The following is an 11,707-nucleotide window of genomic DNA, read 5'->3' on the forward strand; positions in this document are numbered from 1 at the left end:
CCATTGCAGACAAGTTGGGAAGACACCATCATGAACCATTGACAACTGCTGGGACCAGTCGATGGGCTGAGCCTCTCGTCCCCCTGTAGGGATGTCTATGGGGTGAGATTCGACCCTTCCCCAGGAAACTTAGAAAATCTCTATGGAGTTGTTTCTCCTTTTTCTTAACATGCTTGTAGATTTATGTTCTTAAGTATCTACACTTTGTTTTTCTTAACGTGTTTGTAGATTTATATTCTTAAGTAACTACACTTGCTTTTTCTTAAAGCGTTTGTAGATTTATGTTCTTAAGTGCTACCTACACTCATCTTTGCAGACAGTGTATTTATCACCAGCAATCCAAAAAAACCCTGAACGCTGTTGCTTCAGTAAACTGCACCATTCATTCTAGACTGGAGATGCATTGCACTGTCAGTGAATCCAGCCTCTAACGCAACACTCCTCTTGGCCAAACTTACCCAGATGATTTCTCACTTAGAGCATTTTGTCCCAGAGATGACAAAAATAGTTTTAACCCTGTTAGAGTGGGCAGAGAGTCCCTGGAGAGGGATTTTCTTTTCCTTCTTCTGTTATGGCTCAGTGGTTGTTGTAGTCACCCCAAGGGAAAGGGCTCCCAGGCTTCGTCAACATCTCCTGCCCCAGGCTGCAACGTAGAGCAGCCCTGGGACTGCTCTAAATTAAATTGTAAAAAATAAAAACAAAGGAGGAAGGAGGGGAAAAAAGAAAAAAAAAAAAGAGTACAAGAAATGGTCAGGGAGGAAAATTCAGTTCAGCTGCATTAGAGAGGGAGCTCATTCAGTGCTTTTCAACATAATACCAGGGCTTGATTGTAGCCGTATTCAGTGTCTGAGATTTTTTATAAATCTGACCAGAGCTGGATGGGGAACTGCAGGTGCTGAAGAAATTTGGATAAAAAAGATTAGCTTGTGTGAAATAAATCTTTGGTTGATTTAGTAGAAAGATATTTACTGAGAAGGGGAACTCTCTGGACAGTACCCGTCTTTCGAAACTTTCTCATAAATCACAAACAAACTGTTCTGACCCCAAGGATAAATATTTCCAACTGTTTCATTGTCACAAAAAGAAATTACTTTTACTTCTTACAGAAACAACGTCTGCTCTTGCTGCATGTACTCCTTTTTGTTTCTAGAGAATTCCCCCTCTGCTTGTTGTCTTATCTAAACCTCAAATATCTTTTCAAAACCTAATGCCAAAGCAAAGGGGTGATCCTATGGTAGCTTTACTAGAATTGATCATCTGACCCTCAGGGCACATTACTGGAGCTGCAAGACAAGGGAAGGCTTCCTTTGTGGAAGACGGTAGCAGATGGTGCAAAGAAAACATGGTACAAGCTTTTTCTCAGGTTCTTCTAGAACACTTTCTAAAGAAGGCAATTCATCTCTTGTCTTGAAAGAAAGAGTCTTGCACTGGTGCAAAGGAGGTTTAAAATGACATATTGTTTCCAGCTCAGACTCTGCAGCATTTGAAGTGTCTTCTCGAGGAGCCTTATCCAATCAGCTGTCTCTCATAGTCTAATATCACTGAAAAGCCACAGGGATGGATTAGGCTTAATGCAGATCACAGACTTACTTGAGAAGGAGAGGAAGGGAAACTCATTAATGTGTTTCATCCCCAAACGTATTCTATTAACAGTAATTAATTACTGTGTTTATATTTCTCCAAACACATGGAAATATGGAAGTCTCATACATACTGGGAGAGATTTTAAAGAGGAGAATAGCAGAGCAGTGTGGTTATAACTAAGGAAATCCTGAGTGGGTATTAGAGTGAGAGACTCAATAGATGTATACACAGGGCATATTCCCAACTCATGTATCTGCAAGAACACAGGCTGCATTCTTTTCTCTTTTGCTCACAAAGCCCATGTATGGATGTTAAAACCAAAATCAGTTCTCTTTTAGTGCAGTACATGACTTTACAGCAAAATAGAAAAAGCTGCCCACCCAGCCTTGAATCCAAGGCTGAATGATGGAGGAAAAAGTCTAGAAAATGATTTGGGTAGAAGGGGGCATTTATACAAGAAATTGCTAAACAGCAACAAACCCACACTGATGATAGGGATGCGAAATAGGTTAGAAAAATTAGATGGAGTCCTTCTTGCTCAGTAATGATCATTTTGTCAAAGAAAGTCATGTTTCACTACGTGGTAAACACAGAAGTAACAATGATGATAACTGCCACAAAAAGTAGCTGTGAGATGAACTGGTAGACAGCTGAACAGAATCCAATTAACAAAAAGATTTCTTTAAATTATTTGATTCTACAGAATTTGTTCTGATTCTTCAGCCAATCCTTCAGTAAATTTTGCAGCCACTGGTCAGCTTAGCTCTAATGTTTTGTAAGGTGATGGTGCAGAGAGACATTTAAGTCTTTGCCTTTCCTGCAGCTACGCTGACGAGACGATTGGCTTGACTCCAGTGGAAGGATAAATGTTCCCCTGCCAGTGAGGAAGAAGGAGAAACAGAACCTATGAAATTCAAGAATTAACATCCAAAGCCATGTTGAAGTCATAGTGGCAGAATCTGTCCTCATTTTGTGTGCACAAGTTATAATTTTAGAGGGCAGAAGTGCACATGCAACACTTTATTTCACCTTTACAATTTAATTTGTAAAGCAAGGCCAGTGCTTGGAAATGCTTCTCCAGTATTTGGGGCATATAATCATATGTGGCATATACCAAAATATGGGGATTGGACCATAAATGTCTGGAGGTATTTATAAAGATTTTTAGGAGCTCTTCATCTGTTGTCTCCAAACAACTTGTCTCCAGGAGTGTCTCATTTGGGTGTCTAGCTAGAGGAACAGAGGCACCTGAGATGTTTCAATGGTGGATCACAACTGGGAGAAGAACAAACTGACAGCATTTGGTCAGCCTCTGAAACAATTGGCAAATGAGTTGTGCAGGCAGAGAGTCCTAAATGGACCTTTGTGAGGACTGATATTTTGATGCATTAGGAAGCTATGTAGTTCCCACCTGCTTGGATCCATATTTTAATGGAGATCTTTCCAAAAGCCCCTCCAAGGAGCTTAGAAATATGACCCTGCCCTCTGCTAGGCTGTCTGCTTTCCTTGATAAGAATGCAAGTACATTTTATTACAAGTCTAATATATCAGGTAAAATAAGAAATTGATAGTTTGTCATATAAAGAGATTTGAGAATATGCTTGGAAAAGGGCAGATTTATGAGAAATAAAACACACAGCCTGTTGCAATATGAGGAGACCGCTTTATCTGTTCATCTTTTGTTGGAATAAAAGGGTGTTTGAAGGTACTGAGTTAGCTGCATGACATGTCTCAGGCTGAGCTCTAAGAAGTATAAGAAGAAACATTTTGATCAAATGCATTCTTCAAGATTTAAAAGGGATTATGTGAAGAGACAGTTTTGCATATTTAAGCAAAGCTGGTTTAGAGCAGTTTTTGGATGGCAGATAGAGAGAGCAGGTGTGCAAATCCCACACTCACCAACAAACCATCCCTCCTCAAAACCCAACTGCTGGGTCCTGTCACAGCTGGTCCCTTCCCTCCTGCTGCCCATGATGAGAGCTGATCCAAGATGTTTAGCACATAACTCTGCTTTAGCTTCTGCTACAGCAACTCACAGCTTTATCTTGGCTTTGTCCCACCTTGAAGAATGGTAGAAGAAGAAGAGATCTGGAGGCAGGGAGTCCAAGTGTCTGCTTTTGCTTGAGGGATGATTCCATGATTCCTAACTCTGCTCTGGCTTCTGAATGTAATGAGGATTTGGGGGAAAGTGATGGTCCTAATCTGGGAGAGGTGCAATAGTCTGATGTTCAGTTACTGATGGGTTGTTTCTTCTTCTAGTGCTAGAAGTCAACCAGAGAGGCTGAAGGAAGATTTCTCTATAGATCCTTAATTTGCCTAATTGCTGACTTCCTCACAAGTGTGATGCTCATGGAGGACTCAGAAGGCAAGATGCTATTTTCACTCTTTTTATTTAACTCTTCTAAGCCACCAGCAGCTGAGAAGATGTGATTAGTGTTGTGAGTTCTCCTGTAAAGCAGTTATCCAGTGAATCACTCTTCACTGACAAGTCTCTGCCCACCTTCCCACCAGCCTCACCATGTGAAAACCTACTATTATAACTTCTCTGGGGACCACTTATTTCACAGAGACAGTCTTTTTCATCCTTTCCTACCTGGTAGGGAGCTGCTCTGCTCGGCTACATGGTGAACAGCAGTTGCTGATGGAGATGTTCCTTCCAGCCCTTGGTGCAGCCAGGGTATCCTCTGGATAGAGCTTCCTCTGCTCCTACATCAGAGAGCTGCGGGGATTGCTCCTTCTGGCTCTGAGGAGCTGATAAATCTGTAAATAAAGAAATATGACCCCAAATTCCTGGAGATCCACTGACCAGGACATGCAGGAGGATCTAAAGTTGTGGTTCTGGGTTGTGAAGTATGAAGTTTTCCCCAATGAGCAGATGTGTCCCCCCTCACCTTAGCCAGCTCCAGCTGGATCAGGAGGGCATTGCCCCCAGATGAAGACTTCCTTCCAGCATCTAGCAAATACAGCATTCCTGTCCTCTGCTCCCTGCCAAAATCAGTGCACAACAATGCAAAATCAATGCACAGCAACGTGCAGTTTCACCCATATTGTTATAGGGGCTTTGCTTTGGGAATAAAAAACATCCTGAAAATCTTCAGATGGGAGCAAAAAAGACTTAGAAGGAGGAGAAACAGCCTCAACCACAGATGCACAGATCTGCTGTAAATAAAAATAGAGGTGGAAACCCAAAGTATTTTTCTTTAGCCTGGAAACATGACCTTTAACATCACCACTTCTCTGTGTTTGTTGATTTACTCTCCTTGTCCCACCTAATAACATCTAAACCATTGACAGAAACTCTCCTTTTGTGCATCTCAGATACGTAATCACAAAGTTGGGAAGAAACATGCCATGTCCAGACCCACAGATCACTAAAACTTACTGCTAATACCTCAGGAAGATGCAGATAATGCAGTGAGGACCCCTGACTAGATGCTTTTAATGATATTAGGGCTTTTTTAAAAAGCTGATGAACAATAGCAAGACAGACTCATGGGACTGTCCGTGCTGCAAAGACAGAAACAATTGATAGGATGGGAAAAAAAAATAAATCTGCATAACAGATGGTGTCCCTCAGCTTGCCATTTGTAAATGAATAAAAATACCCCCAGGCTCACAAAATCTCTTGCTTTGCTGCTGTGTCTGCTGACTGACACTTATTTGAAGCTAATATGAAGATTTTTATATTCAGTCTTGAAGAGGAGAACAGAGAGAAAGGTTGAGTGAGCGAAGGGGTTGGCGTGACAGATACCTGCAAAACACCTCCCCGTGCTCGTTCCTACCCTGGTCTGGACACAATATGCAGCCAGAACCAGATCCAGCACCCAGAAAAATGGCACTGGGTTATCGTCTTGTTTCTGCAGCTCCTGGTGGTTGATGGAGCCTCTGGGATGCTTTTGCCCATCCACACAGCAGCCCAGAGGGCTGGGAATGATGGGATCAGGCACTGGTGGAAATGCAGCTACTGAAGCTTTGTGCCTGGGACCTCTCCAACTCTGTTCCAGGATCTGACTGGGTTTTTCCAGCTCTTCATTGTCATCTCAGTAGCCCCTTGCTCCTGGACATTGTCACCTGCACGTAGAGAAGGGCAGGAGGAAAACAGGCAGTTTCTGAGGCAGAGGCTGATTTTGCTGCTTGAAGTGAGAAGCTACAGGGGAATATGTGATGCAATGAAGCAGAGGTGGAGGAACATAGCCTTCCCCAGCAGATGAGCCACATTTTCCTTGCAGGAAGCTGGAGAAGAGGAGCCCAGGACCAGGCAGGCTGTTTCTATTTAACCAAAGCCCTCACTCCAATCTGACACGTTTTGGTGTTGATCCGTTTGAGAATTCAAGTGTGACCTGGGTCTGGAGGCACGGCAGCTGCTAAAAGGCTTGTGATGTTGTGACTGCTGAGCTGAGGGGTGTGGAGAGCCCATGGGTTTCTCCTGACCTGTGGGCTGTAGCCCCCAGGAGCTGCTTGGCCTTCTCCTTGCCCTTCCCATGGCTGAAAAGAGATGAAACCACAGGAGAAGATAGTCAGGACAGGAGGAGGCACCATCCCCACCCTCAGGCAGATGTGTACAGTAACTCCAAGAAAGCAAAGGTGTGTTTGTGCTCTGATTTCAGTGACTCTGGCTCCTCACAGCTGGATGCCCCTGGGCTGTGGTGGCAGTGCCATCACCCAGCTCACGGACTTGGTCCACCTGAGTATTTCTTCTGTGCAAAGGATGAGCAGATCAGCTAGACCTGGTGCAGGACAAGAAAGACTGCTTGGAGCCATTTTTATTTGAAAATTAGATGCATTTATCTCATCCATGACATTACACCATAAAAAGGGTCCTGGGGCAGCTGCGCAGTGCTGTGTGCTTGGGCAGGCTCAGCACAGGGAAAGACACGTGTCCACCATGGCTTTGTCCATTGTTTCTGGAGATGAGAAGATGTGACAGCATCAGGATTGACCAGGATGTTGATGCTCTTTAATTTTCAGACTTGTAAAAGTGGTTACAAACTTGAAACTTTGTTTGACTCGTGACTAAAAGCAACATATGATTACTGCAACATTTGGACCAAAGTACCAGTAAAAAAGAAAAGCAGCATATGAGACAACATATGGTAAATATGTATTTAGAAACACAGAAAGTAGACAAACTCATTTGGGTCAAGATTTAATCAGATAAGGTTTGGTTTAGACTCAGCACTAATGCTACTTAGGAAGCATATTGCATTGGAATCAGTATTTAAAACTCTGTTAAAGGCAAATGAAAAATAAAAACCAAGAGAAAAAAAGGAAGAGTGGCAAATTTATGGTATGGGAATTTTAGATTTCTTTGGAAACCAGAAGACCAACTCTAATTAATCTGTATGCACCCACTTTCTCCACATGGTTTGCAGAAAGTGCGAGCCTGGACATGTGTATATGTGATGTCGTTAACAACTGCTTTCCTTTTGGTTTCTTTTTATTATTGATTAGTTTCCAGATTCCAATGAGACCTACAAACATCATCTTAGCTCCTGAAAAAGCTCCTGAAATGAAGAAGACTGAAAGCTATGACAATACTGAGATCCCTTCATATGTTAATGGAAGTCCTTGTGGTTCAAGATATCCTGCAGGATTTTAAGCATAATATTTTCCCCAAAAGCCAATGAATCGCAAAGCACAATCACTACCTCAAATGGCTTGGGGTAGTGCTTTAAAAACCCCATGGCCCTGGAGACATAATATCCTCTGATGTTTCTCCAGTGACTGTATAATTTCCCAATTCCATCCTTATGTGTCCTTTGACAGCATATGCATATTGTGGCTCCAGTGTGCAAAACACATGGGCCACATTCAGATCTCTCTTACTCAGGTGAAGACAATGAAGCAAAATCACTATCTGCAGGATGTGAAGCAAATCAGGATCCATCCACAGTCTTCTCCTCAGCCAAATAGCTATAGCTTCAAGCCGTGAATAATATAAGACGTGTGGGATACAAACATGAGCGTGGATGAGACTCGTGGTACATATAAACTGCCTCTGTGTCCTGATGGATGGGGTGACTCAGCTCTGTTCTCCACCACTTCTTTCCCTCCAGGACCATCACATTGCAGATTGCCCATTGTAGTATCCAGACCTGCAGCACTCCCTTGCTGCAACACAAGTCCAACCACCACCAGAGCCTCCCACACCTGCTTTCCATCACCTCCTGATTGAAAAAGTACATACTTTGTGATTTTTCATTATTCCTCTGGTGGACCTCAGCCAGGATGTGATGAAATATTCACAAAGTCTCTCCCCCATTTGGTACAGGGTGCTCTACCCAGCTTGCCTTGACAGGTATGATTTCATTCATTTAGTGAGAACTTAAGGACATGGTGAATATCATGGGAAAGAACATGGACTGAATAATAGTTAAACTCCAGGACAAGTGATTTCTGAGCAGAAATGCCTTTCTTTGAGGGTCAGGTTTAAGTTAAGATCAGGCATCTGATGGCTGATGGGGTCTCTGAATTTCCTTCATATTCATGACTACACATGAGAAAAGTTGTCAATTTTTATCCTTAGAAATGAAATGAGAACAGTTTGAGGTTTACGCCTCTCTTAACAAAGGCACCAGGTGGCTGGCAAAAAAGCTGTATTACTTAATTAGTGGCAAGCAGAGCAGAAGGCTGGCTGTGAACGAGTGCTAGCGCAGCAGAGCTCTTGCTGAAGGAAGCCAAGCAGATGAAGCTGTGGGATGGAGCTCCTCCAAGTGCTGATAGGAGAAAGGAAGAGGAGACAAGCCAGTGAGAAAACCTTGGCACCTCTTCCAGGAAGTTGCAGGGATCTTAAACACTCCTTTCTTACAACTGTGAAACTATCTCCTGTCAAGACACTTGCTTTTCCTCTGCCTCTGTATTATCTTTCCTACCAAAGGCTGCTGTCCATAGGACAGCGATTGCAGGAACTCCCCCCCAGGAACCATAACCCATTAAAACATATGGCACTGCTCCAATACATCTGCTTGGATACAGTAGCATCCAGTTCTCACCCAAGATCCTCAGCAAAGATGGAGATGTGCAGTAGCAGTTCACAGATACCTACATCTTTGTAGGAAAAAATTCCACTTTCCTGGTTTTCAGACCATCTCTCCTAATTCCATCAGATTATGGTGTTAGTGAGGGGAGGCAATAAGTTAATGCATTAGTCTTTCAGGCTCGAGGGATTTACTACCCTCCTTTTCCTCATATCACAGAGATACAACGTGGTTTGACAAGGATATTGAGAATCAACCCTGAGACTGTGTGCGAGAAGCTTCTCTTGAGTCCTGGGAGTGATTAATGCATCCCTCCATTTTAAAAACAAAAATTAAAATAGCAGACTTCTGAGGGGCTTGGAACTTTTGTTACCAAGATTACCAACAGGTATTGAAAAGTAGATGGCTTTGCTGTCTGCCCAGGAGATCAGCCAAATGAGAAAGGAGTATCTCCAATTTTAACCAAAGAGAGGACTCAGATAAAGGATCACAAAGCTCTCAGACACTGTGTGTTGCCTCAGAGAGTGCTATGAATAGCCACAAGCCACTAAAAGCAATTACTGGAACATCTTCCCTTTCCATGTTGATGGGGATTCAGATGAGTCCCAGCAGTACCAGTGATGATTTCCATTTGCATTAACAGCAGAGGAAGTTCAAAGACAGTTCTCAGGGCTTCATTTTTGTTGCACACATCAGAAAGGATAAGCTTTTTAAAAGCAACTGCAACCCTCATGACCTCCACAGGAGATCCAGTAGCTGAGGTTATCCCATAATTTCTTCTGGTTTTACTCAGGTAAGAATTGCAGCAAACAAATATGGCTGCAAAGCTTTCCCTTGCTGGGCAGGTTGGATGTCTCCTCCCTGCAGACCCCTGGGTGCTCTCTGCTGCCAGCTTAGCAGTGATCTTTGGTTCATCCTCCTGCCTGTACATCTGCTGTGCTCACCCTTCAGAGCTGGCATCTCAGACAGAGTAATCCTCTTTTCATAGAATCGTAGAACCCCAGACTGGTTTGGGTTGGAAAGGACCTTAAAGATCATCCAGTTACAGCTCCCCTGCTGTGGACAGGGTTGCCAACCACTAGACCAGGCTGCCCAGGGCCCCATCTAACCTGACCTTGAATGCCTTCAGGGATGGGGCATCCACAGCTTCTCTGGGCAACCTGTTCCAGTGTCTCACCCCCCTCTGGGTGAAAAATTTCCTTTAATTTTAATTCAAAGGTCACCTTCCAAATGCAAGTGAGAGGAGCTCCGTGGTCCTTTCTGCTGTTCTCACAAAACAAATCAGCCATGAAGTCACGACTGGGAAATTCATCATCTCTCAGCAATGATGATAATTAATCACCATTTCACTTTAAAGGATTCTCTTGTTCACCCATGACAGCAGCATCAAGGAAAAGAAAAAAAAAAAACCACCTGAGGAATTGTGAAAGTCAATCTTATTACAACAATGTTATTGTCAAGTCAATGAAGCCTTGAGAACAAGTTAACAGACTTGAAACACAAACAGAAAAAAATGGAAAGAGAGGAAAGCTCCATCTTTTTCATGGCTGCTCATGAAGCTGCCAGTTGGAACTGGTATGATCAAAAGGAGCAAGGACTGGGAATATTGTTCTTGCATTATAATCCATGTGACGGTGTTTTTGGGCAGGTCACTTTGAAAGCCACTCTCTTTTTAAATGTTCAAGGACCAGGTGAGCTGGCTTTGTGGGTGCACACAACCTAGTCCATACATCCTTCATCAAAAAGTTTTGGTTACTCTTCTCCTCCTGAACAACCTGCTCTGGTTGAAGATGTCCCTGCTCACTGCAGAGGATTGGACTAGATGGCCTTTAAAGGCCCCTTCCAACCCAAACCATCCTATGATTCTATAATACAAAAATGAAAGTCCACCAGCCGCCCTGGAAGCATTCAGCCTGTCCCACCAGCTATTTCCTCTTACCCAGCTTTTATTAGGTTTTCCTTTTCTTCAAGTCAAGCCTCCACCAGAATGAAGCACTGGGTAAGAAAACTGGAAGTATTTTGAGTCCTAAAGTGGGTTTTAGCTCTTCCAGCTCCCATGCCTAGTGGAGGAAGACAGCAAATCTGTCCAGAAATGGTGCAAAAATGTACCTTAGCTTTGCCTGGCTGACTCCACCACACCGCTAAATAGGCCCCTCACACCCTGGGCAGAGGCATATTTGAGCCCAGCAAGTGTGGGATGTTCAAACCAATTTGCTTTGATACAGACTGAGTAGTCGGTTTACAAAGGCAGCTCTAAATTCCCCAGACTGAGATGCACTTTAAGCAGCTTTCGTGCAACTCCAGCTCTGATGATCCATGATCAGACGGGTAATGCAAAGTGTGTTTCTCCTCCAGACTGGAAGGCAGCTATTTTCTCTGTTAAAATGCCGTGTGTGTATCTGATATGCATGAAGAGCTGTTTAAGTACCAGTTGCCAGATCCTGCCAAACAAGAAATAGATTTGCCTTCTCCATTCAAGTGAATTTTTATGTTTGTCAATCTTGCCTCTCTTATAACGTCCCCCCTGTGAAATATGTTGAACGGAGATAACCAGGCATAATGTATCCTTGGGGATTCGCAGTGGCAAGAAAACAATCTTGATATTCACAATGAAAAATGTCAAGTAGTGTTATGCCACTTACCGGATCAAATGATGATGGTTTTTATAGTCTGTCTGTGGAGAGTGAGCTTTGGGACAAGCTAGACTATGCGAATTTATGTACATGTGTGTTTATTTACTGCAACCACTGATCAGATGAAGAAAGCAATGGGAAAGCACAAACAAGCCTCATCATTTCCCCTGCACCCGTTGGAACATCTTTTCTTTCTGTGTTTTCGTTGTTGTTTTTTTTTTTCCTTCTAATTACAGTGATGATATTACCCCAATTAGAAGCTGAGAACAGAGCTCAAACACACAGGAAAACCTTTGCAGAGTCAGGTGCAGTGGTAGCAAGACAAGTGCCACCAAGAACATGGTGACCCCAGGGCAGATGTTTGGAGGACAAGGATCAATAAAGCATCTTCCAAAGCTGCTGCTTGAAATCCATCTGTCCCATCTCCTAATGCACTAACTACACTCTTTAGCCAGGTAGAAAAATGTTTTTCCAGCTCTGGGTTTCACTGCAGTGAGCTCTTTGGGGAAAAAA

The sequence above is a fragment of the Antrostomus carolinensis genome, unplaced genomic scaffold, assembly GCF_000700745.2.
Source record: "Antrostomus carolinensis isolate BGI_N321 unplaced genomic scaffold, ASM70074v2 scaffold10234, whole genome shotgun sequence".
Taxonomy (NCBI): Eukaryota; Metazoa; Chordata; class Aves; order Caprimulgiformes; family Caprimulgidae; genus Antrostomus; species Antrostomus carolinensis.